This window comes from Gracilinanus agilis, chromosome 1, assembly GCF_016433145.1.
Source record: "Gracilinanus agilis isolate LMUSP501 chromosome 1, AgileGrace, whole genome shotgun sequence".
NCBI lineage: Eukaryota > Metazoa > Chordata > Mammalia > Didelphimorphia > Didelphidae > Gracilinanus > Gracilinanus agilis.
The window spans coordinates 133,871,320-133,877,896 of NC_058130.1; the positions used below are offsets into that span (position 1 = coordinate 133,871,320).

Here is a 6,577-nt window from a genome sequence, read left to right on the forward strand (position 1 = left end):
AAACTTAAGTACCTCTACTTAGTACCTTACCAGTCACTAAGTATGAGAGGTCGCAAGTCACTTGCTAGAGTGGGTGACAACTCCAGAGGCCACTGCCCACCCCATGGGCAGTGCAGGCAAACTGAAAGACTGTGGTTGTTTCCTGTAAAGTGGGGTAGTGACAGGAAGTAACATAGAGAAAACTGCTTTAAAAAGACCAGCTCAAGGATTCAGTGGGGCTCTCTGTGTTGGTGAGCCAGTCTAGAGGAGAAGACTCTTTCCCTAGATCCTACTTCGGCTTGCAGTGGTAAGTGGAGTGATTCCTTCCTTGGTTCTTCAGTGAGGATACCCTCTCTGCTCCTTGGCACTTTGGTGGGACACTCCCTTCAGCATGAGTTCTGGTGAGATTCTTGGCAGTCTTAGCCTTGTGTGCACTGAAGGTTCTTGGCAGATGTTTCCTGGTTCTTCGGATTTGGGTTTCCTAATTAGGACTTTTACTTCTCCTATCCTCAAGCATCACCATGGCACTGGTAATCAATCAGAAAGGAGAAAATTCCTTCCTTAATTCTTCATCATCAATAGTGTCATCCAAGATCTTAATATAGAGATTCACCCCCTGGTAGTGACTGATTCACTCCAGTTTTAGCTGTTCAAATTTCTGTTTTAATTCAGCCTGGCATTCAACTTTTTTCTGTGCCCTGCCTACAAATACCATTTTTCTATTGATGTCTTTTCCATTCATTTCTTCAACTGCCTTCTTGGCATCTTCATGTTTCTCAAAATTCACAAAACCAAAGCCTTTGGACTTTCCACTAGGATGAGTCATCATTTTGACACTCAAGAGTTTTATTATATTTGCTGAAAAGCTCCTTCAGTCTTCCATCATCCATATCATCGGCAAAGGTTTTGAGGTACACATTGGTGAATTCCTTAGCTTTGGCTCCCAGCTCTGCTTCTCATTCTTTCCTTGACTTGAATCTACCAACAAGGAGTTTTCTGTTGTTGAGAAGCATGCCATTCATCTTCTTGATGGCCCTATCTGCAGCATCCTGAGTCTCAAAGTGCACAAATTTTGCACAAAGGCACAAAGTTCCTTTAGAAACATTTTCATCACACATCGCCTTGCAGGACAAGATGTTCCCAAATGCTAAAAAGGTGTTATGAAGTGTCTTGTTATCTATGGACTTATACAGGTTTTTAATGAAAACATTCCCAACTCCTGATTTCCTCAATGAGGGATCTTGTTGAGACCACATGATAAGGATTGCTTTACCTTTAATTACATCAAAGCTCATGGTATCCAGGGCACATTCAGCATCAGCTGGCTGCTGAAAGTTGTCATAGGCATACCCCAGGGAGCTCCTGGTAATCATGTCCTTGCAGACCCAGAGAGACAGCACGTGTCCAGCAGGGCTGAACTTCTCATTCAGCATGGCTTCAGTGCCATATGGTGCAAGTCACCGACATATAGGCAGGCCATGGGGTAACTGCTGGCAGCAGTTTTCAACTCCACACCCCCCCCCAAAACCCTGAGCCCTGCCAGGAGGAATTCTTTCTGGAACCAAAATAAGAAGAAAAAAAAAAGACAAGACTTTTGAAATTTTGGCCAAGGTCAAAATCTAGCAATAAGGAAAGGGAAAAAGAAGTATGAGCCATCCAGGGAAGGTTGAGGAGCCTCAAAGAAAAGTGGAGGCGATGTCCCAGGAATCACAGTCGCATATTAGGGGAGAAAAGTGACACAAACACGACAAAATGGGGCCAAAACCCACAGTTCAGCCTTCTGGCTCCAATTCCAAACCCCCAGACATGGGTCCTGTCTCCACTCGGGCGCCTTGTCCCTTCCCAGCTCAATGCCCCCCTTCAATGAGGCCCTTCAGGTGGGCGGTGGCAGCTGTTGTCTTCCCTGTGTGGGGGCAGCAAAGGAAGCCTGCCAAGAAGCAGCAGCCCCACCGTGGGGAAGAAGCCACATGGGGGACCACAGCAACAGGGGACTTGGGGAGGGAAAGCACAAGGAGGAAGGGAGGCAGCTGGCACACGGTTCAAGGACATGTGAGAGCAGGGGACAGGTGCAAGAGCAGCAGGGGGAGGAGGTACACAGAGACCATAGTGGGCCACGTAAGGGACCAGCAGGGAGAGGGGAGAACGGGCTAGGAGAGGGGGGGGGGGGCAAAGGTGCAGACAAGTGGGAGACTGGATGGACACAGAGTACTGAGCTCAGAGGGGCAAAGGTCTCTCTTGGTGCAGGGAGGTCTCAAGCCAAGCTTTCCAATTCTCAAAAAGTCTCTCTGCATATTGGTTCTTTGATGTTCACATGGAGCTTGGAGGTTTTTTAGTTTTTTAGCTTTTTTGAGGGTTTTTTTGGGGGGTGGGGGTGGAGATGGGAGACTGGGGACCATGGAGCCAAGGGGCAGGAGTAGAGAGAGTGACCCATAAGTTTTAAAGAATTAGATTATTTAGATTCCAAATAATTTTAAATTTGCCTCTCCATAAATCCTTATTAATTATAATTTTTATTACATTATTATCTGAATTATTATTAGTAGTAGTAATTGCATTTATTATTTCTGCTTTCCTGCCATTTGTTTGCAATGTTTTTATGCCCTAGTACACGGTCAATCTTTGTATATGTATCATGTCCTGCTGAAAAGAAGGTATATTCCTTTTTATTTCCATTGAAATTTCTCCAAATATCTATTAACTCTAATTTTTCTAACATTTCATTCACTTCCCTTACTTTTTTCTTATTTTTTTTTTTGGTTCATTTATCTAGTTCTGATAGGAGAAGGTTGAGGTCCCCCACTAGTATGGTTTTACTATCTATTTCCTCTTCAAGCTCCTTTAATTTCTCCTTTAAAAATCTGGATGCTATACCATTTGGTACATAAATGTTTAATATTAACATTACTTCGTTGTTTATAGTACCTTTTAGCAAGATGTAATTTCCTTCCTTATATCTTTTAATCAGATCAATTTAGCTTTGTTTGATATGATTGCTACTCTTGCTTTTTTTACTTTGAATGACACATAATAAATTCTACTCCAGCCTTTTACCTTTAATCTCTGTGTGACCTTACCTCAAATGTGTTTCTTGTAAACAACATATAGTAGGATTCTAGTTTTTAATCCATTCCACTATCTGCTTCCATTTTATGGATGAGTTCATCCTATTCACATTCACAGTTATGATTACTAACTGTGTATTGCTCTCCATTTTATTTTCCCCTTTTGATCCTGCTCTTTTCCCTTTCCCTCCATTCCTCCTGACCAGTGTTTCGCTTTTTATCACCCTTCCACACACTTTCCCCTCCCTCCAATTACCTCCCCCATCCCTTGTCTTATTCCCCTTCTACTTCTCTGTAGGGTAAAATAGAATTCGATATCCCAGTGAGTATATTTGTTATTCCCTCTCTGAGCCAGTTACAATGAGAGCAAAGTTTATGCATTGCCCATCACCACCCGCATCTTCCCCTCCCCATAATTTTTCACACATCTCTTTATATTATATAATTTACCCCATTCCATTTCTCCCTTCCCTTTTCTTTCAGTGCAATGACTATATAATAAGAATAGCAGTATTGCCTAAAATTAATTTAATTGTCAAACCAACCAAACTATCAGTGGATTACTTTATAAAACTAGAAAAAAAGTTTTTCTTAATTTATCTAGAGCAGTGATGGTGAACCTATAGCATAGGTGCCAAAGATGGCATGCTGAGAATTAGAAAAGAAGATACATTTCTTAACTATGGATAGTGGGAAAATTCTTGATCCAATAATATTATATTGTAAGAGATACAATGAATAATTATAATTACTTAAAACTGACTTCTAGATCTAGTAACCAACAAGATGGAGGAATACATATTTTCTCTGATCCTCGCAAACTCATGACTATCTCCAAGACAGAAATTATGCTCTGAAAATAAAGCAATTATGCTCCAAAAATAAAGCTGTCTCTGCAGCCTAAGATACCAAGAACCTAAAAGTAAAAACTCAATGAATTTGTAATGGAAAAGGCTAATCCTAATCCTTAATACACAAATTCAATACCTTACCAGCCTCCATGCTTCCAACAGCAGGGCAAATGAGCTGGCCTGTGTGCTTACAACAGAACTCAACTCTACATATCAACTCCCATTCTCTTTATCCAGTACCCTAAGGTGTAGCCCCCAATAGTGAGAGTAGGCCCCAGTAAAATTAAAGCCATGGTCTGGGCAGAATCAGTCATACAGCCTAGACATCACATGAGGCCCCAAAAACCCCTCCTGTACTTGGCAACAACTGGTTGTCCTTATTCTACCCACTGAAGCCAAACATTTCCCTGAGAATCTGGACTAGATGGTTACACATTGATTTATTATCCTATAGAAAACTCTAAGTTTTGGTAACATGAACCAAGTCATTATACTAAGATTGTACATAATTACTAACCATTGTCCATGTAAAAGGCTTACCTAATTCTCATTGCCTATATTATTTTCTCTATAAAATACTAGCTGAGATCAATAAACCTTACTTCTGATACCAGCTTCATTGGCCCGCCTAACATGTGTCATTCTTCTCCTCACATCTCATTCTCCTAACCTCTTCAGGATCCCCAAATGTTTGTCAGGACCCCTTAGGACCCGCTGACACTAAGGTCCAGCAGAAATTTACTAAGCTGTGATAGCAATGAGGAATATGAGCCCAGCAGAAGCTAGAATTCAGCCAGAGAACATAAGAACAAAGGAAAATGGGATAGGACAAGTTGGCAAAGGAGGAGGAAAGTTATAAGGCACAATACTGAGCTTGAGGAAAAATGTCTAGCATTCCCCTTGGAACAGTTCTATTCCCCCAAAAACCATAAGAGGCAGAGTCCTAGACTACTGAACCATGAATTGTCCAGTATGAGAGGACTTTGAGATAGGTCGGAAATCCAGCTCCCATTAAAATAGTCATCAAAGGGGAAGAAGTCAGAAAGCTGAATAGGAAGGAAAGTAACAAGCAACTAAAATTACTCAAAAATCTCAGAAGAAAGAAGTCAATTAAATGCTTTGATCACAAGGAAACAGAATAGGTGATATATGGGCAGAAGTGGGAGAGAGTTATATGGCAGAGCACTAAGCCTGAGAGGAAAATCCCAGCATCCCGCCAGGTCCAGTTCTTTAACCCCAAAAAAAATCACAAGAGTCAGAGACCTAGATTATCATCCAGTGTGTAGTACAACTGAGACAACTTTAAGATCTAGCTCCTAAGGAAAAAGCTATCAAAGGGGAAGAAATGAGAAAGTGAACAATAAGGGAAAATAGAATTTTAAAAATACAGAAATTACTCAAAAATCTCAGAATGAAGAAAACTCAATTAAAGACGTTGATCATAAAGAGATAGAACAACAGATATTAATATGAAAAATGATAAAGGCTGGTATAAATATATAAATTAGTATTTTAATTAAAGCCATGTTTATAGATAAAATCATTAGACCACGCACTTGTAAGCATTCAAAACTGCCGCCTCCATTTTGTTTCCTGTCTCTACCTCCCAAATCTGCTGGCCAAGACCCTACTAGCAAAGAGCGAGCTACTGGCAAAAGAGGCCACTCCCTCCTAACTCAGGAGATTTTAAACCCTCTCTGCGTAGACGTAGACCTCCCCATGCCCCAAAGACCCGGAAACGGAAACCTGTTGGACCACGGGAAATGTAGTTTGATACATTTCCCAAATTTCACTTTTACACAGAAAAGATATTAATAACAGAAGAGGAAATGGTCTTCAGGTCAGGAGAAAGAGTTTAGACATCTATCAATATAAACAGCAAGATAAAGGAAAATTAGTCAGCACTTAAAGAGCTAGAAGATCTTGTGGATTCTTAAGTAAGCAAGGAATCAAAGCCATTTTAGACTTGAATGGTCTATAAGAGAAATAAAAGGAAGCAGAATTTATGGTCTACAAAGCAGAAATCATTGGAAGGGGAGAAAATTGAATTTATGGTGACTTATTTCATCAAAGACTCAAAAGAGAACATTACTGAATTACAAAATACAAAAATACAAAAAAGAAGTATAATCTAGAAGATAAACATAAAGCAATAACATTTAAAAAGCATGATTACATAAAACTGAAAAGCTTCAATACAAACAAAATTAGTGTAATTAAAATTAGAAGACAAACAATTAACTGGGATAAAATATTTGCAATAAGTTCCTCTAATAAGGTCTGATAGCTAAGATATATAGAGAACTGATTCAAATATCAAATAACAAGTTATTCCATAATTGATAAATGACCAAAGAATATGAACAACTAGCTCTCAAAATAAGAAACCCAGACTATTAATAACTACACAAAAAATGGTTCAAATTACTAATCAAAAGAGAAATGCATATTAAAATATATGTGAAGATCTACCTCAAGTCAATCATTTTGGCAAAAATGACAAACAAGGAAAACAACAATTGTTAGAGGGGATGTGGGAAGACAAACACACTAATGTGCTTTTGGTGTAGCCAACTCCAGAAAGCAATTTGCAACTATGCACAAAAAAAATCATTAAACAATTCATATTTTAACCCAACAATAATACTACTACTAGGCTTCTAACAAAAAGTGTCAGGCCCAGCC

At 39.6% G+C, this 6,577-nt stretch overlaps 1 pseudogene; it reads right to left on the reverse strand.

The window, feature by feature from the left end:
- Window positions 1-460: 460 nt before the first annotated feature.
- LOC123248586 lies at window positions 461-1,801 on the reverse strand (annotated as a pseudogene).
- Between the last annotated feature and the right edge of the window lie 4,776 nt (window positions 1,802-6,577).